Source organism: Rhinolophus sinicus, chromosome 3 (assembly GCF_057876585.1).
Source record: "Rhinolophus sinicus isolate RSI-liver-muscle chromosome 3, RSI-T2T, whole genome shotgun sequence".
In the NCBI taxonomy this organism is placed as follows: domain Eukaryota; kingdom Metazoa; phylum Chordata; class Mammalia; order Chiroptera; family Rhinolophidae; genus Rhinolophus; species Rhinolophus sinicus.
In genome coordinates, this window is record NC_142503.1 from 8,163,894 (window position 1) to 8,185,114 (window position 21,221).

At 34.6% G+C, this 21,221-nt stretch overlaps 2 long non-coding RNA genes across 2 annotated transcripts in view; both read left to right on the forward strand.

Annotated features, from left to right (window-relative positions):
- LOC141570731 (uncharacterized) overlaps positions 1 to 21,221 on the forward strand; it is a 508,310-nt gene that overhangs the window by 60,811 nt on the left and 426,278 nt on the right. The gene's annotated exons all lie outside the window — the stretch shown is intronic.
- The window catches only part of LOC109435515 (uncharacterized), a 107,952-nt gene continuing 106,220 nt past the window's right edge, over positions 19,490 to 21,221 (forward strand). The window contains exon 1 of the long non-coding RNA XR_002135981.3: positions 19,490 to 19,613. This is a non-coding gene — a long non-coding RNA (uncharacterized LOC109435515). The remainder of the gene's footprint in view (positions 19,614 to 21,221) is intronic.

Consider the following 21,221-nt stretch of genomic DNA (forward strand, 5'->3'; position numbering starts at 1 on the left):
AGTTACACAGTCATGTCAAATCACCCACATCAAAATGTTAAAAGATATATAGTAATACTCCCAAGTAGAGATGGTGGTAGAGGAGAACAAAAGCGATGCAGTGATAGTATGATGAGAGAAATAAATATTGAAGACATTGAATTGACATTTATAGCAAAAAATTTTAGGCATAGGTAGGTAGAGCCTGAGTTTATTGGAAAAAAATGTGTCCTTGCAAATTGACTGATATCACTTTCCTAATGAACATTCAGGAATGTCCTCAGTCTGTTAGTAGGGATCCATTTGCAGATAGTCATCCCTGGAATGTTGGGAAGTGTCCGGAACATGAAGAATCTACCCAATTTGAATAACAAAAAGAGACTGATGATTTGGGGAATAGGAGCCCAATGGAATTTTCTACCTGTGGGAAGAAGATTGTGGTGTTTTCCTACCCTGTGCAGGTCTATAGGTCTATGTAGCAATTTGTATCTACAATCATTATCTGCATCAAGGGAGTTAGTATGTGTCCCCCTGTCTATCATTTGGTGATAAAATGGGTGGTGGTGGTGGTGGTGGTGGTGGTGGTGGTGGTGGTGGTGTGTGTGTGTGTATGTGTGTAGTTGGTGGATATAATACAATAGAAGAGGGGAATGGAGTCCAGATTGGAGCCCTAGGATTTGTCTTGGACAACTGGATGATTCACAGAATGAGATGAAAGTAACGAAGGAGAGCTGATCTAGTCCTATTAGCCTTGCACTTAGAAATCTTGGGCAATTTAAGATCAGGTGGCTTGTTTATTATAGATAAGATTACTCACATCCTTCTAAATTCAAATGTATGTAAAATTTGATTGCAATTCACCTACCATATAAATAGGATTCTGTATCAGTAAGTAAAACAAAAATAAAAACTCTCAAATCATCAAGTTCTATATGGAAATGTGTAATTAATGCCAGATTTATCATTTTTTCTTTTTGTAATAAGATGTTTTCTCTCATGAGTACAACATAGAGAAAAAAGTAGGTCATTTACTTGACTCCTGAAAACAATCCTAGAGAGAAGAAGGTAGAATTTGGGTTTCCCAACTTGTAACAAGACCTTGTTAATGATTTGCTGTGGTTTGAACTTTGTGCTGTGTTTTGTACTATTTGGCTATGTTCTCATCATCCTTGTATAACTATTTCCGAACATTTAGTACGGGGCCATTTAGAGGCATATTAGGAGAAACTGTTTTGAAATAAGGACAAAAGAAGAATCATTCTAAGTTTGAGTCACTGCGTCTTTAAACCCATGAAATGCTGTTTAATCATGGAGACAGGCTAAAGTTAGAATGTTGAAAATAGTACGCCCAGGGTAATTGCAAACTTGATGACACTGCACACACAGTGGATGTATATGGTTTAGGAAGTCAACTATATTCGAAATAACTACACAGGGTGCCAAAAAATGTATGCACGTTTTATGAAAGGAAAAAACTGTATTAAAATTGTAATACTCAATATATACCGATAACAAAAGATGAATACAAGTCATGTGTATACATTGTTTTGGCATCCCCGGTATATATAAATTGTTATTAGAGACATCTAATTGGGAATTATAATTCTAAAATGTGTTGCTTGGACACGTAAAAGTCTTCACCATGACATTTCTGTTCATTTTTCCACGCATATTCATTAAAAGAAAAATTTTTTTTCTGAGTCTAATGAAGTCTTTGAAATTATGAGCGTCTAATTTTAATATCAGAATAAAATAGAGGGGACTTTTTACATTTAGAGATTTTAATAATGGGATAAGAGGCCAATAGCCATTCAAAGCAGCAAAAATATAAAATACATTATTCATGCTGACTTTTGATAAAACCACTTTGATTTTTTGAATTATGGAGACAGGAAGTTTTATATTGATTGTTGATGCAACTATTAACTTCGGGAAAATATGAAAGGTACAGTTCACTTTTCCAACGTGGTGTGGAAATAAAATAGTGGTAAGTGGCTTCAAAATTGATATTAAAAAAATAAATAAATAAATGCACAAAAGAGTGCTACTGAATTTCAAAAAAGCCACTTTGGAAGGCCCTATATATTCTAAAATGTTATACTGCTTTTACCATTTCTGCCATTATTCATGCAATTGTTTTCAGAGTCAACATTGAAACTTCTTTGCTTCTCGTGTTATATGCAACATTTTGAGATAATTGAAACAGTAGATTCTAATTTTGGAAAATTTTCAACATCCAAAGAAATGTAAAGAAATATTAAAAACTCCCTTAAAATTTGTTTTGATAGATGGATACAATAGCTATCAACCTATTCATATATTTCCTACCAATATATTTTGCTAACTACATTTATTAATATGACATATATAAAATACATGTTTGTATATAGGTGTAGATATGTATATTTGTGTGTATATACATAATTATATATATATATAGGGTTCAAAAAAAATTGTATACACATTTTAAGAAAGGAAAAAAAAAACACTGTATTATAATTATGCTGATGGTAACCACTTTGAGCACTTCTTGTAATTGCAGAAGTCAAACGTAACTTGTATTTATCTTCTGTTCCTGGTATATATTGAGTATTACAATTGTAATACAGTTTTACTTTCTTAAACTCTGTGTACATTTTTGGCACCGTGTGTGTGTGTGTGTGTGTGTGTGTGTGTGTGTGTGTGTGTGTGTATAACTGTATACATATATATGTATATAGTTTGGATCATAGTACATATATATCCTGGTCATATTAATATTTTACACATCTTTTCAAGTGACAGCAGTATCTAATGTTAGACCATTCATAACTGTACTTATAGGTTGATTTTAAGATTTTTCTATGTAAAAATTGAGGTGTGTATTCTTAAACATTCATATTCGTGCTTATTACTTATTTCATTAAGATATTTGTTATGCAGGAGATGGCGCCAAGTAGCGTGAGCTTTTTGCATATTTCCTAAAACGTAATACCACACTGCATTTTGGAGGTTGCAGGAAATTCTGCTGAGTGATAAGTGAAGATCTGTTCTCAAGTGTCTTACATTATTAAACAAGTATATAATGAGTAAAAAAGGTGAATCACAACTTGGCCATTCCTGACAATGTGAGGACTGAAATAGCTCGTACAGAAACCCTCTTCAAACTCCCCATGTGAGAAAAAGAAACCCCTACCTCTTTTAGGCCACTTTTAGTGGGGTCCTCTTTTTCTTGACTTTACCCTTTTTATTACGCACATAATTTGAATTAGTTATAACTCTTACAAAAATGCTTAGTAGGAGCAAGTTCTTTTCATTATTTGCTATGAAATAATAAACCTCATTTGGTACGGCATCTAATGAATCATATGAGCTTTTATGTTAGGGAAAGCAACTTGGTTTGGAAGGTAAGCATAATTTTTCAATGGAAAAGTGAATGTTCTCCAGTATCTTCTAAACCGTTTAAAAGTGTCTTTTGAAATAAGAAGTTTCAGAAGTATTTTGGTTAGATTAGATTTATAGACTACAAGAGCTAGCTGTTCTTGAGATAACCTTTTTCATTTGGGATTTTAAGTTCCAGGAATGTATTGAGTGAGATAGATGGGGAATGATGCCCCCATCGTAGAGAGAGAGAGAGAGAGAGAGAGAGAGGCAAAGAGACTGAAATTAAAGTACCAAGTATTCAGTGTTTCTGAAAATGTTATTGAAAAGTAGTATCCAGTAGTTTTCCCATTTCATCTCACATGATGATCTTTAACTCCTGCTGTAAACTTTTTCAAAGACACATGTCTCATCTCATGGGAAGAAAATCCTCCCTTTACCTTGGCCTATCAACATATGTGAGCCAAATACACTCTTGACTCCAACAATTTACAAATATACTGAAATCCAAAGTTTTCCAATTTAAAAAAAGGAAATTTCCTGCTGTTGCTGTTATTGAAATGTGCTCCTTTATAAATAAGCTCTTGTCTTAAATTCTAGCTCTCATAAGATGCTGATGCCGTTCACCTGGAAAATGCAAAGAACCCTATAATTGAGGGACAAGTCAGATGAGCTAAAATGAAAATGAACAATTCACAAATTTATGCATCAACCCTTTTTCATATTTGCATTAAAACATTGATAGTACAAAATATTCCAGAATGTGTAAATTCTTTTTCTGAGCAATACCACCTTCCATATATTTTAGTTTTATTAATTGCACTAATTCATACGAATTTCCTTCATGAAAATTCTTACACTCCCTTCCTCGGCTCTAGTCCAATTTCCATAGGATTTAAAATATCAGAACTGTCTCAAATCTCCTCGGTGGTGTTATGTGTGTGTGTGTATCTTTCACAAAAGGTAACAAAGTGTAACTGGGTTAGGATCTTTATTAGTCTAGATTCTTCTGAAATTCTATCTTCTGCTATCGTAACTACAGAGCTTCTTCAAAAGCCAATACAAACCCTGAAATTACTGCTTTCTCCTGCTGTGTCCTTCAGTTTCTTATTTCCGAGTTTACTTGACTTTCCCCCAAACATTTCAGCTTCATGAAAACAATAGTTGGGTCAATCGTTGGGTCTCCTGTGTCACCTGAAAAGTAGTCATTCAATAAATATTTTCTGAATCTATACGTTAATTAATTTAGAAATTGACAACACTTAATAAGATTTCCAAGAGTCATATAAATGTTTTAAAAATGAGTGATAGTTCTCTCTTAAATCATACTCTAATTTCAATCCCTAGAGTTAAATGCCGCCAAAGTTATTTATTATATTTTTGGAATTATTTCATGTAGATGCATTTATAGATGCATGAAGATGACACATATCTACTTATTTTTGCATAAGTGAAGACACGCAATGTTCATCTAACAATCTATAAAACACTTTAATTTTTAAAGGGCCAAACATGGTTCTAACTCATGGCTTTTTCCTTTCTGTTGTATTTGCCTAGACCTCCCTACCCTCTAGATATCTGTATTATAGCATTCCTCACTGTATTTAGGTCTCTGCCCCCAAATCCTTCTATCATAGGGGCCTTTCCTAACAAGGCTTTGTAAAGTACACATGCCAAACCCTGAATGTCTCTATGCTTATTATTCTGCTTTATTTTAGCTCGCTGTAATTGTCACATTCTGATATAAAGAGTATATATTGTGAACTTGTCAACTTATTATCTATTCTTTCTTTTCCACTCCCCACACAGTGGAAAGTAATGCCATGAAATTGGCGACAAGGCCAGAATTGTTCACTGTGGTATCTCCACGCAGCTAGAATTGATTTTGGCACGTAGAGCCTTCACTTTAAAAATTCATAGAGTCATTGCTTGATTAGCAATATTTGATTAATATAAATGTCTCCTTTTTGAATTATCGAATGACTATTAATGCTTAATAGATTCATGCTTTACTAATTATTCAAAATATTTTTGTTTCATACTTTAAAATCCTTTGATGTGATTTTTCATTTCCCTTTTATAGATAACAAAACAAAATCAGAGAACTTAACTATTTGATTATTACAGAGCTAATAAAAGTTAGAACTATAATTAAGATGCTGGGATAGTGACAGAAAAGATTACAATACAGAAAAGGACTCCATATTAATAAATAATGTCTTATTTATAAAATAATGCATGTATCCAATCAGTCAGAGGAAAATCATACATACACATTCACACACACACACTTTCACGTATGCTTTCTAAAACAGTATATAAAATATGTAAAACATTATCTGGACAGTATACTTTTAAAATAATACAGATTGACATAGAAGGACTCAGAAAGTTGAAAAGAAGAAAGTAAACTGAGCAGGGACATCATGACCTGAAGAATCACACTGTCATGAGTTTCTTGGGCTTCACTTTTATGGCCCATATATATCAGAAGGCCCAGCAAACTGGGAGATCCAACAGTTACACACACACACACACACACACACACACACACACACACACACACAGAGAGAGAGAAAAGACAAAGGACAGAGAGAGAAAAACAAGAGACAGGATATTCCACTTCCTCTGGTCAAAGGACTGTTGAAAGGAACCCAGCAGAGATTTGGTGGGATCACTCAGATCCGTGTCAGTGGTGGCCCAATCTGCCTAGTGCATCTTTGCCAGCAGGACCTGGGAAGGACCCTTGATCCTTCGCATCACACTCCATGATAATGGGAGGTCCTTCTCTCTCCAATGAGGGTGTCAAAGGAGACAATGAAGGCTGCCAGAGTCTACATTCTAAACCTAAGTAGGTTGACAGCCTGTTCAAACAGGAGATTTAAATAGAGTCAACAGTGTCCTAATGTAACATCCAATATGTCTAGGATATATTCAGCTATTACTCATCATACCAAGAACCAGGATAATCTCAACGAAAAAGAGAAATGGACAACTTACCCAGTACTGAGATGAAATAGATACCGGAACTATTTCAATCTTCTATCTTGTAATCTTCTATTACAAACTATTACAAAATCGATCTAGAAATAATTACAAAGTCCATTAAAGCAAATAAAAAAGGGAACGTTCAAGAAGAAATAGAAATTATATAACAAAGAACAAAACGAAAATTATAGAACAACAAAATACAATAACAAATAAAAATTTGTTGAAATATCTCAATAGTAAAGATGACAGACGGTAGAGTGATGAACTTGTGGATACAAAAGTAGAATTTAATGTGAGGAACAATGAGAAAATAGACTAAAACTAACATGAACAAAGCCTAAGGGAGCTGTGTGATGTTAACAAACGATCTCATTTTCATAGCACTGGAGTCCCAGAAGGAGAGGAGAAGGAATGTAGGAAAGAAAAAGTATTTGTAAAATAATATAGGAAAATTTTACAGTTTTGGCCAAAGACATAAACCTACAGTTTCAAGAAGCTATGTACTTTCCAAATAGAATAAACTCAAAGAAATCTATGCCAAAATGCATCATAATTAGACTTCTAAATACTAAAGAAAAAGATCCTTAAAAGCAATCAGAGTGATATGATACATTATTTATAAGCAGATGATGATTAAAATGACAGCAGTTTTCTCACCTGAAGCCATGAGGCCAGAAGGAAGTACCACAATTCTTTTCAAGTACTGAAAAAATAACTTTAGTCATAAATTCTATATCCAGGAAAATTAGTCCCTGGAAATTAGTGGGGAAAATGACATTGTCAGATAAAGAAAAATCAGGAGAATCTGTCTCTGGCATATATTCTCTTAAATGATGTCTACAGGAAATTCTCCAAACAGAAAGAAAATGATAACAGAAAAAGAATTGGAATTTCAGAAAGAAAAGAACAAGAGAATGCACATGTTAGAGGAAAATATAATGGTTTATACTTATGAATTTCTTAAATTATATTTGATGGTTGAAACAAAAATAAAAACATTTATTGTGGTTATAAATGTATGTAGATAAACTGATTGAATGATTATATTAAGCAATTATGGAGGTTTAGAGGCGCACACAAAGTTTCAGTGCTTCAGTTGTGGAAGTACAATGCTGACATCACTAGGCTGTGACAAGTTATTTTTGTGTATTATCACAGCAAACACACACACACACTATATAAAATGATATACTCAGAAAGAGTGTGAATAGAATGAAATGGACTCTTAAATAAATGTTCAAGTAACCCACAGAAAGGAAAAGACAAAGAAAAGAAGGAGAAACTGAGGAAACAAACAGAAAATGAATAATAAAATAAAATACCTAAGAGCTAATATATCAATAATTATGTTAAATGTAAACATCGTAAATAGCAATTAAAAGACAGCGATTGGAAGAGTAGATGATAAAAACTTGACTCAGCTCTATAATCTCTACAGTAAACTCACTTAAAACAAGGATATGGATGGGTGAAGAGTAAAAAGGACAGCAAAAGATATTTGGGGCCAGCATTAATTAAAACAAAAACACAGAATGGCTGTATTAATGTCAGATGAAGTAGACTTCAAAGTGTCAAAAATTACATTTATGGGGCTATAGTTAACTTACACTACATCCGTGACTGTTTTAGCCCCAGAATATTTAGTATAAATCCTATATCTACAATCATAATCCTCGAGCATCCTTTCTATCTACTATATTGCAGAACACTGACATCTTACAAATGTATTCAGCAGGAAAGTAGACTGCCTCCTGTGTGTTGACATCTAAAATGGAATTTCATTTAGAAGCATTAAGGTCTGATACTTTGATTTCAGAGTCAACCAGGGTAGCACCCGGACTGCTAAATTGCCAGAATTTAATATTACAGTTGTTTAAGTCCCGGTTATAGAAGAACAGATTTAATCATTGCTGGTAAGCCCCATCTTTCTCCAGAGACCAGCATGCAGGAACTATCCACTCACCCAAAGGAAGCGATAGCTATTGAGGTAAAGTACCTAAAGAATGATTCTTATGAAAGTGTGTTTCACATTAAGTACAGCTCAGGCTATAAACCACCTTGAAATTGGGAAGATCGAAGAAGACCCAAGCTTGACCACATTCTCTGGGGTTATTAAGTAAGCTGAGGTGAAGTTAATGACATTTAATAGCAGTCCCTACTAATCATACATCAGGTGCATGGAGAGAGGGAATCCCTCTACCTATAACTTTGATCTCACCCAGGTAGGAAAGCTAATTGAAAAGCAAGGAGGGGAGATTCCCACTGCTGTGGGAAATTTTATGCCAGCTCCAGAGGACATGGATATTCTCCTGTTCTTTTTGTTAAGGGGATAATTGCTTTCTCCAGGGAAAGTGCATATTTAGCCCTAGGATATAAAACTTTTTACTGGATATGATGATGAGAGATTATAGGTCAATGAAAACTCAAATCCAATGTTAGATGTTCAAATTAAATTTAGCTAGACTTTCCTTCCAATCCTGGAAACCATTAACTAACATTTCCTTAATATAGAATCCACGTTCAGCAGTATCCTCAGATGTTTGAAGGTCCAGAAAGAAAGCAAAACAAAAGAAAATAGACTTATCAAAATATTCATATCTTCCTTCATGTAACATCAAAAAGACCGGGCTCGATAGGTGAATGGATAAAGAAGTTGTGGCATATATACAAAATGGAATACTATTCGGCGGTAAGAAAAGATGATATAGGAACATTTGTGACAACATGGATGGATCTTGAGAGTATAATGCTAAGCGAAATAAGTCAGACAGAAAAAGCAGAGAACCATATGATTTCACTGATATGTGGTATATAAACCAAAAATAACAAAATAACAAGACAAACAAATGAGAAACAAAAACTCACAGACAGACAATAGTTTAGTGGTTACCAGAGGGTAAGGGGGTGGGGGGTGGGAGATGAGGGTAAGGGGGATCAAATATATGGTGATGGAAGGATAACTGACTCTGGGTGGTGAGCACACAATGGGATTTATCGATGATATAATACAGAATTGTACACCTGAAATCTATGTAATTTCACTAACAATTGTCACCCCAATAAATTAAAAAAATAATAATAATAAAATAAAAGACCAGGCTCTCCACATCTAATAAACTCTTCTCCAAAGTAAAATTAACAAAAAATTCCAAACTAGTTTTCATAAAATGTCTAGGTGTGCCTTGTTAAATACATTTTAGAAATAACATTGGATTACATAGGTCAGGGTTTGATATGCTGTCAAATCCAAACATATAAATCCAAACACTTCAGTTGTTCAACATCTACCAGTTTAATTACTATATATAAAAATACCCCACTGGTGCAAAGTTCCTCTCCAATGGTCAATCAGGCTACTTCTGTGTTGGCTCCACCATTTAAAGATTTGGCATCAAGGGTCAGAGATAACTGGAAGGTTGTACACATCTCTTTAAATACTTCAGCGTGGAAGCAACACACAGCATGACTGTCAGTGGTCATTGGTCACAGTTAGCCACATGACCTTGGCCTAAATTCATGGGAGCTGAGAAATGTCTTTCTTTGTGCCTATGATTTAGACAAGAGTTGGCCATTGTGAAGGCAGTAGCAGTCTCAACCATTTTCTGGAGGTCTACTGCCACTACACACAGCCAAGCACGTGTCCACACCGTCTTTAAAGAAGATGTCCTAGAACTTCAGTCCACGGTGTCCATCTCATAGGTTATGATTCCTGGGTCACTTGCTGTAGCCTCACTTTAAACCTGAATATAACACTTTCAGTGTGCATACTGGGCATTAAAAATGCAAGATCTGTGCCTTACACTCACACACACACACACACACACGTCAAAATATAGTGACACAGATAATCAATTAGATTCCCCTTTGAACAAAAGAAATAAAGAAAAGATGTAAGTTGCTTGTACAGAGAAAATTTGAAATCTGACAGGGCACAGAATTAGAATTTCTACCACAAGGGCCATTGACCCTAATTCGAATTTGCCATGGAAATTTCTTTGTCTTGTTCTCTCTTCCTTCTGGGAGTTTATTTCCCTCAGGGAGGTTCTTTATCCTCTTCAATAAGTTACTTGGTCAAAATTTTTGTGGATGTTGGTAAATGTGCACCAGTTTCTTAGCTGTTTTCCTACTTGAGTAGTTAGGGTACATTTTGTTTTAATTCTTGAACAAAATGGATTTGACCTTTCATAGGTAATAATGCATTTCTATCAAATGAATGGCAGACGTCTTATCTACTTGGCTCCAGTAAATTCCATGTACCAGTAAATCAACCAAAATTTATTTTTAGATAAAGTTCTGTTTATTTCTTTGTAATTCCTTTCCTTTCCCCCATATCTTAACGTTGGCTGTTTTGTAACTATATTGAGCAAAAAATGGGAAGAAGTATCTTTAATCTGATCTTTACTGAGTTCTTTTGTCCACCCGAGCTGATGAGCACCACGTTCTAAATCTGACTTTTTGATCCATTTCAATCAAATTTAATGTTTTATTAGGTTTTTATCACTCAAAATATTTAAAAATCCTATCTGTAGTTTTTTGGGGGACCAAAAAGAGTCAGCATCTGTTCCTTGCATGACTCTGAATTCTAGTTCGTGTCTTATGCGAGGTCTGACAATAAAGTTCACAAACTCATCCAAGAAAAAGTGCTACATACCTCATTGCTGAATATCACTAAGGTCACCTTCGAAGTACTCCCCTTGGGAAGCTATGCACTGATGCCAGCACGTAGTCCACCCTTCAAAGCAATTTTGGAACTCTTTTTCTGGAATGGCCATCAGAGCTGTTGTATTACCTTTGATGTCCTGAATGTCATCAAAATGTCTTCCTTTCAATATTTCCTTTCTCTTTGGGTAAAGAAAGAAGTCACTGGGAGCCAGATCAGATGAGTAGGGAGGGTGTTCCAATAGTTATTTGTTTACTGGCTAAAAACTCCCTCACAGACAGTGCTGTGTGAGCTGGTGAATTGTTGTGATACAAGAGCCACACATTGTTGGTGAAAAGCTCAGGCGTGTAACTTTTCACGCAGCCTATTCAGCACTTCCAAATAGTAAACTTGGTTAACTGTTTGTTCAGTTGGTACAAATTCATAATGAATAATCCTTCTGGTATCAAAAAGTTTAGCAACATCATTGCAACAAGTTCACAAATTTAATTGTCAAACCTTCTATGTTGCTACTAAGTAACACTAAGTGACCCTTCTGTCAAATAGCTAGATGGAGATTCAAGACCCTTTATTTGGCAAAAACAAATAAAGTTTGCTAAGTTCCATAGCAGCAGACCTCTGAATATGATTTTGGTCAATAGAGTCTAATTGCCTGTATTTAAAGTATTAGTGATTGAGTTAAACATGAACTCTCATCTCCCCTGGCAGAGGACATGCGAACCCAGAGAGATTGATGGGGACCAGATGACACAAGGGTGAGCAATACTGACACGTGACACTGTGGCAATATGCCAATAAATACTTGCCCTGTGCCTTATTAAATATTTCAACATAAAACTAACTTGAGATGGTTTTGGGAGTTAGAATTGCATAGATCAGGGAATATAATCTATTGTAGTTTAGTTCTCTTTTTATAATGATACATAAAGAGAATTTTTTTTAATTTTGTAGATAATTTAATAAATTCTCTAATTTTATTACAAACTTCAAGCATGTTATGGTCTGAAATATGTTTTTACCAAAATTCTTATGTGGAAGCCCTAACTCCCAGTTAACTTAGAATGTGGCTGTACTTGGAGATAGGGTCTTTAAAGTGGTAATTATGGTAAGTATTGTCATAAGGGTGGGGCCCTAATCCAGTACAACTGGTGTCCTGATAAGACAAACAGACACCAGGACAGGAGCGCTGAAAAAAAGCCATGCAGGGACAATGAACAGGTGGCTGTCTGCAAGCCAAACAAAGGCCTCAGGAGAAACCAACTCTGCTGGCATTTAAATCTTGGACCTCCAGCCTCCAGAATTGTGAAAAGTTAAATTTCTGTTCTTTAAGCCACCCAGACTGTTAGATTTTGTTACATTAGCCCTAGCAAACTGATAGAAGGGGCCTTATGTTTCCTCCCTCAACCTTCTAACCACTGGCTTTATTTTTAATTTCATTTATTATATATGGACATGTTTTCAGAATGTCAGGGTTCATACGAACTTTTCATTGTTTCCACAAAATATGTGACACTTTAAGTAGCATATTTTTCTTTACTTAGTGAGACAGTGAAGTTCACAATCCCAAGTTCAGTTTCCACACTCTAAAGCTGGTTCTATAAAGCAAGTCATACTTTTACATAAGAAAAATCCCTTGTCAGTATCCTTTTCCAAGGTTAACTTCAGGTTTGCTAATGAAGGGGAGGATTTCAAATCTTTTCTTTGCTCTGCTTCATAGATTTCAATTAGGTAGAATAGTGGCTTTGACAGAAACACTGGCATTCACTTATTTTTTGTGAACACGAGTGTAATTTTTAATAAACACCCTGTTGAATGTGTTAATGTTAGATATCATTGCCATCATCGTTAAAAGGAAGAGAATTCTATGAAGACACCCAAATGTAGACACATTTTATGGTTTGCATCCCCTATTACAGAGATTTTAAAGGAAGACAGCACAGTTACAAAACATTAGTAGAGAGAATTGATTTTTTTCCGAGGTTTATATTTGATAGGCTGCAAAATATCTCCTTGTCAGAAAATGAATACCAGATAAGTTTGGTTATTATAGCTTTAATCATAAACCTTTCTAATGTTCAGTATTTTAAAATTAGTTAAAAGAGATTTAGTATTCTCTTTGAAAATAACTTATTGAAAACATGTATGTCTGTATATATATATATATATGTATATGTTATACAGTACAATAAAATGTTTATGTTTATAAAAACCTTGAACTGATTTTGTATAGGTTACTCATAATTCTTGTCTATGTTGTTTATTCAATGTACATAAAAAAAGAAAATAATAGGAAATAGTTTTCATTACATTTAACATATAAAAGTAATTCATTTAAAATATATTTTCACTATAAACATTACTTACCTATTGTTCTGTGGCATCTATAATAATGCTGAAATAAAACTCTAAAGAGGTATCAACTAAAATTTGTTAATATCACTCATATGATACATTCAAAATAACTTTCTTTTAACCATAATCCAAAGTGAATGATATTCTTTCATTAGTATTTCAAGTATTCCTTCATTTTTCCTTTCCAAGTTGTTGTCATTTTCCTTGTAGCCAACTTCAGCATTAATATAACAGTGAAGCATCAAAAATGTGAAAGCAAACATCAGAGAAGCAGTTGGTGATAGCAATGTATTATTATTTTTGTCTGCAACATTATTCACATGAATGAAAAATCAGTTGGGACATGTCTTTTCCTTAATATGTAGCTGTTATGGCACTTTTCTGTTCTATAGAATGTACAGTACCATCAAAATTTGATAGTTCCCTGGAGGCTTGTATTTTCATTGCCTTAGTGGCCTCAACATCCTGCCGCCATTATTTCCTGGTTCTTATAGCTTTTTCTTGGCTGTCTTAACTTTTTAAAAATATCCTGTCACTGTCTCACCTCTTTGGCTTATCAAGTTATTCCCTTAAGAAGAGAAGATTTCCACCCTAAGAGAATTTCTTTCATTGCTTTTAAAGCACAGTGCTTTGTCATTCAATTGCATTAAATGTAATACTCTCTTTTCAACATAAAGTCATTCAGTAGATTTGCTGCCTCTTTTATTTTTCACATATATATATATATATATCCTTTTCTAACATGTATATGTATTTCTCATGTGTCTGTATCCCTCGACCTTATCTTACATGTGTCACCACATGCCTCATATTTAAGATGCTGTCCATGAGCGTGCTTTTTTGTTGTTGTTTGTTTGTTTGGTTGTTTTTTTGTTGTTGTTTTTTTTGTAATGAAATTTCTCAGAGAGACTTCGGAGAATGGTGGGACTTTTCATGATTTTGTTGTTGTTAACGCTCGTATCAATTTATTCCTTTAGAAACCTGCACAGCTCTGTGCCTATTGAGAGATTTGACCCTGGAATGTCAGGAATTTCTGCAAGATAAAGTAATCTAGACCTGGAAGTATAAGTTTCCAACTATTTTTGAGTCCAGTACATTATGTACAAAAAGAACAAACCCATCAAGTTGTCTTCCACTTGGTGACACAAAAGAGAAATGCAGCCTAACCGTAGAAAGCTTGTTTTGATATTATAAAGTGATAATTATAATAACATCTTCCTTTTCTTCCTTTTGTATCTATGAAGAAGATTTTCATATAAAATTATTTGAAATAATTTTAATTATTCACAGAACTTTATCAAAGGTTTAAATAATACTATATACCATGTTTCCCCAAAAATAAGATCTAGCTGGACCATCAGCTCTAATGTGACTTTTGGAGCAAAAATTAATATAAGACCCGATATATTATATTATATTATATTATATTATATTATATTATATTATATTATATTATATTATATTATATTATATTATATTATATATTATATCCGGTCTTATATTAGAGTAAACTAAGACCGGGTCTTATATTAATTTTTGCTCCAAAAGACACATTAGAGCTGATGGTCAAGCTAGGTCTTATTTTCGGGGAAACACAGTATTGATTACTGTTATAATTAATTACTTTCTAGCTATTTCTTGCATTATCAAAATATGATTTCTTTCAAATTGAGTATATCCACAGATGTTTCATGTCTCCATTTGTAACTTATGGAGCTGCATTTTATTAAAATTAGACGTTTTTACTCTGATGTTTATATTAGAAGATAAAAATCTACTTTTAAGAAATACTTTTCCGTTTATTTTGATTTATTTTATTCTGATTCTGAATAAACCCTTTTTATCATATAGTCAATGAAACACAGTCTAGGAAAAATGAAAATCATCTTTTCAGAAAACAAAATTAAGTATAGTTGATGCTTACATTTTTTTTTCTTACTAAGGAATTTATATCTCCTATTTTTTTTAAAAAAACTGTCAAGTTTACATAGTTCTAAAATTATGCTATAAAGAGGATTTTCTATCAGTGCTTTGAACATGCCACAAATATGCTTTGCTTCTTTAAATTTCTAAGTGATGATGTATAGAATGCAAACTCAGTCTAAGACCAGAATCATCATATTTTCCAACCACATGGTTATATAGAAGCAATAAAAACTTTTATGAATATGTGATTCTTATGACCCAATACCAAATAAAAATCTAAGTAAAGCCAATGAGTATTTAGGAAATACCCAGTGGAGAGGCAGCATTGTGCAGAACTTGAAGTACAAAGAGAGTGCAAGATTAGAGTCTTAATTTAAGGAATTAATAATTTAGGAGATACGTGTAAAATATTTAATCATCTAGAGGACATATAATGCATATATATATATATAGATATATATGTGTATATATATGTATCTGAATCAATGGTTTATATCATCATATATAGATATACAATATAGGTAAATATCAAAATAAATCAATATGATTTCTTGCTTTTATTTAAATTATAAGAAGTAGACATAATAACCTGTTCTATAAATGCCTAAGGAATGGGGTAACTGAACAGAATACATGGTCATAAAATAGTTACTATATTTTTAAAATTTTAGTATTATTATGGTCACCTATATGACAGTTAATCAACAAACTTTATGTTTAAAACCATGCTTTGGTTGTATTACAGCCAAACTGAGACTTTGAATACGTTTTGAAAAAGGATCGGAATAAGATACATAGGAAGGAAAGAGATGAAGAGAAATAAGAACAAATTAAAGCAAAGATGAGTGGGGTTGAGGGAAAATATGACTGATGAAAATGTTGAGATAGGAATGCGGCAGGGTATATGATTTGGTCATCCCGTCTCGCCAGACCCATTCCCAACATTGTATGTCCTTTGCTGCCCGCCTCTCTCCTGGGAGGCTGACCTCTGTAGATTGCATGCCTTGTGCCTTTTGTGTTCAGAGGAGTACTGCCAAGGGGGACCCAAGGTGAGATGGAAAGGCAGGAAGAGAAGATCACTGGGAACATACTCTCTACCTTCCCTTTGCTTGTCTACGGTTTGGAAGCATCTGTGTTTCTCCCCTTACGGGCTAAGCTTCTGCTAAGCCATCGAGTGACAGCCGTAGGTGGTTTCTAATAGCGCTGCTCTCTCCCTAATCACCTACAAACCTAAGGCTGCTAATTGCTCCGATTTTGGCCAGTTTCTGGAAGCTGTACCATTCCCTCTTAATTTCCTTAATCTTGCCCATACTTTGGAAACAGTTCCTTTATTAATTTTTTGAATTGTCTTTTTAGCTGTGCCATCTGGTTGGCATATATGTACATGAAAATTAATGTGGCAGCTGGTACTAGAGTGACCCCCAAGGAGAAAACCCACAAAATTAGATTATGACATAGGCGTATTCATTTTATGAATCCTCAGAAAAATTCCATGCTGAAGAATACTGGCAATTCATAAAATGTGGCTTACATTGAAGTGTCACAATTACACCCATTTATCACTGATGATGCCTGGGGTTGGAGGGCAAGTGAAGACCAAGGTCCTGGGAGACAAGTGTAACTGGCACGCAGTGGTTACCGTCACAAGGTTGATTACTGAATTGTAAGCTGACATTTGGTTGCATGAAGAGTGATAATAAGAGAAGGCTTTGAATTTCTGTATCAAGATACAGGTTGTCCTCCATCATCCTCTATGGCAGATACAGCCTTGGGGCATACATGGCCGAAGATTAATGACAAGGATTAATTGGAAGGGTTGCAGAGTTGCAAGCCCAATAAATACAGTCCCTCCCTCCCCCGCTTATCTATGATTTTTCTTTGTACAGTTCCAGTTACCTATAACCGACAATATCTGTGATTTTTACATGTGTGTTAGAGCAGAAAAGTTCACACTTCCCTCAAGTTTTTGTTCAGTTTTGTAACTATTTTTGCTGATAGGCTATGCACAGTTTAATTCTGTAGAACTTAGGTGCTATAAAAGTATAAAAATCCAAGCCAAGTATAATTTATTTTGATGATGAAATCCAGAAAGACATAAGGAAACAATTTCAATAAGCATAAAATGCCTTGCTCCATGTTATCCGTTGTCCACTTAAACCCTTATTGAATTGGAATTTTCTACAAGTGTTTTTCATAGACTTTGTGGAGTACTTTCCTCTCCTTTTGCAGTATCATTTAATCTCTTCCCTGATGTTAATATTGATGGTTCTGTTTGGTGTTGTAAAGAATGAATTATGAATGTCAAAAAGCAATTCCAAAAACATGATTACTAATTTTACATTCAAAAATGGTGGAAGAATTGGGAGTCAAAGCACTAAAATTAGGAATTTTAGCCGCTTTGGAAAAGAACACAGGCAGTGGTCAGATTGAATCATGAGATCGCTCCATCATCCCTGGTGAACTCAGGGTTCCTGGTGAACTCTGTTGGAGGATGTCCTTTTGTCCTGAAGACAACTGAAAGTCCCAAACATGTCATTCTTTCCTGCCCTCTGCTGTCTAAATCTTTGGGCCTGTTGAGCAGAAACCATAACATTCCTGTAGTTTGTGGAACACGTATATATTTATGGCCTGCTCACATGTTTTGGATGTGTGTGTGTGTGTGTGTGTGTGTGTGTGTGTGTATGTATGGTGTGCATGCACATGTACGTGTGTGTGTGTGATATGTTTGAGTATATGAGAAATCGAGAAATAAACATAGGTTGGTTGCTGGACTTATGGTGATCACTTCTTTGTGTATATAAATGTTGAATAACTGCTGTGTATACTCGAAACTAATATAATATTGTATGTTAGCTATAATTTAACAAAAATATTTTTTAAAAAAGAATTTTAAAAAAAGAAGTAAATAAACAAGGGACAAGTTAGAAAGGTCTTTTCAATGTTATAGTTCCAGCTCCTGATATAGGTGCCCCACTGGTGTCAGGTTCTACCCAATTTTAATCAGATAAGAAGCAAAGGTTAGAGGAAGGAACCAAATGAGTTACTGTAGATGTCCATATTCTCACTATAGTAGATTCCATTAATTAGGAAAACAGGTAAACCTAACCACGGTTATGATTAGGGACATTTACCTGTTTTACAAGTCCTGGCTTAAGTTGTAAAACACACACAGACACAAAATATGTATACTTTATTTATCTGTTAACTTCAAACATGGGACGAAAGAGGCCAAAATATGGAAATTTTTTTGTTATTGATAAATGTAGGAAGCACAAAACAGTGAATATATACCTTCTCTATTTCCATGTGAAAAATGTAGTGGACAGAATACATTTTTATAAGAAGGATTGCCTGGAAAATCCTTGGTTTTGTGTCCATATAAAATCCTTTCAAGTATGCTTGTTTTTTGTTTGTGTATTTATGGGGTTTTTCCCCTCTATAAGCACATGGGTTTATAAATGACTGGTAGTATTGGTAAATATCAAACATTGGAAATGATCAAATTTTTAAAATTATCAGTGGAATAGTAAAGCATCGCTTGTGTCAAAGAAGTCATCTACTATAAATCAGTAACAATTATGCCTATCAGGAAAGATTTGGCAGCTTATGGAAATGTCAGATGTCAGTAAAATTTCATTGCCAAGCAAAAGCTTGATCACTGTGGAGAAAATACTTTTATTGTGTGAATGTTAAAACACTTCTGAGTCCTGCATATATGTTAGGCTTTGCTTTGTTGATAAGGAAACATTCGCAGATGACATGACATGACTTTCTCTATAGGCATGGATTGGCCTCTGCTGGACTTCCTAAAATATTTAACCTCAGGAAGAAGAAAATCTCATTATTTTAAAAATCAACATGCTCCTAACTTCTCAAGCTTTGGTGGCAGAGAAGGGAAGCCTCTTTAAATGCTTTAAACTACTTTAAATGCTTCACAGGACTTGAAGTGATACTTTTGTGTTTAAATATATCTTTTTTTTTTTTTCCTAAGAGAGAGAGTAAAAAGAGGAGATACTTGTAGAGCAACTTGACGAGAAGGAATTTATTCATGGCTTTCCTTACCTGGAAATTTTTAACTACATAAACGTGGAAAATGTTTCAAGGTTCAGTGGACACCGTAGGTATTTTACTGGAAAAACAAAACAAAACAAAATGACCAACCGAAACAAAGGAACCCTTAAACGGTACTTTGGTCAAACTGCCACTCTTTGAAAGGTTCAAGTCAAACATGATGTGAACTTTCCAATATTTGAAGATGAGCTGCTGCAGGCTGGAGTCAATAGTGATAAATCCCTGTGAAATTCTAGGCAGACTGAAGATTTCAGATACTGGGAATTACCTCTGGGTGCGTTCTTAAGGTCATTTTTTGTTTAATGTTATGTTTTATGTTTTAGTGCTTATTTCATTCTGCCTTTGGGTTATATGAACTATGTTCTCTTTGCTTACCTTCCGTATGCTAGTTTTACTTCTGATTACAAAGCCAGCATCTGCTTTTAGTTATTATACTGTTTACCTTCATGCCTTTTGGAAATAAATGCAGGTCCGTCAAATGAGGAAAGAAAAGGTTATTTATTCTGAACTTCCTATAGCAAGGGAGTCACCCATTGTCTCTGGAGTTCTGGCAGTGACTCAGAGGCAGTCAGAGCGTGGGGAAGGTTCATAGTGGAGCACAGGAAAAGCACAGGGGGCACTGACTGGAGGTTGTTGGCCTGGGGACGCTGGACAAAGACCACATAGGAGCGGGACATCGTGATTGGTGAGGGGAGCACATTTGGCTTTCTCTGATTGGTCCTCAATTGGAAGTGGAGTAAAAATTATATTTCCCTAGGATAGGTAGCTTATTAATGGATGGAAGGATGCAACAGATGACTAGGGTTTTCCTACAATCGCCATATTCACTTGGTAGTAAAATCTGATATTCTTGGATGTTTTATTTTTTATTAAATTTTAAATATAAAGAAAAAAATAAGAGAAGCTGTCAGTTATTAATCATGTTCTGGCCATTTTTGGCTGAATGTTACAGTAGTTTTAATTTAGCTTTCTGGATTGTCACTGGAGGTAGCAATCTGTCTTTCTGCTGGTTGCCTTGTAGGAAGCTAGCTTTCTGTGTTCTTTACAGAAACAGTCCCCTAGAAGGGATTGTTTTCCTGGGCGGCTTACTGTAGGTGTGGGTTCTAACTTATATATGCTCTGGCGACTGTCCATTTGTATACTCAGTGTCTCAACTCTCATGTTTCCAAACCTGAGACATCCTCTTTTCTCTGATGTTTGGTGGTCCCTACAGACTCATCTCTCCCACTGTGTCCCTCTCTCACCCTGCTGGAGGTGTGATGGCCTCTGTCAGCTCAGGCTTTTGTATATTCTGTGTTCCTCATGAAGCATTCCTTGACAAAATATGTACACAGTTCTTTCATACTCTTCATTCTGGTCTCTGCTCGAATGTTACTTCTTCAGTAAGACTCTCCCTGATCAGCCTACACAGACCACGCCCACCCACTATGTCTGCTCAATTCACTTTTGTCCCTTTCTTAGAGATTATCATTATCATGCTTCAACAATAATGTTTTGGTTAAAACATTCAGTTTTTGGTTAATGTTTATCTTTCTCACTAGAATATAAACTATGTGGCATCATGGATATTGCATGTTTTGTTCACTACTATATTTCTTCTTCTTATAATAGCAAAATGCACACAGTAATGGCCATATGTCATTGGATGAATGAATAAAACCTATATTCTTTGATTTAACAAATTTAGAAAATAATGTTTCATCTGTCATATGAACTACGAAAATTTTAGCTCATTGTTTTCTTACTTTCCCTTTCCTACTTCTTCTCACAAGTTGTATTTGCTTTATTACCTTCAATTTTTCTAGATGCACAGCATCTATCTCACAATTATAGGCATGCCTTAGAGATGTTGCCGTTCAGTTTCAGACCATTGCATTATAGA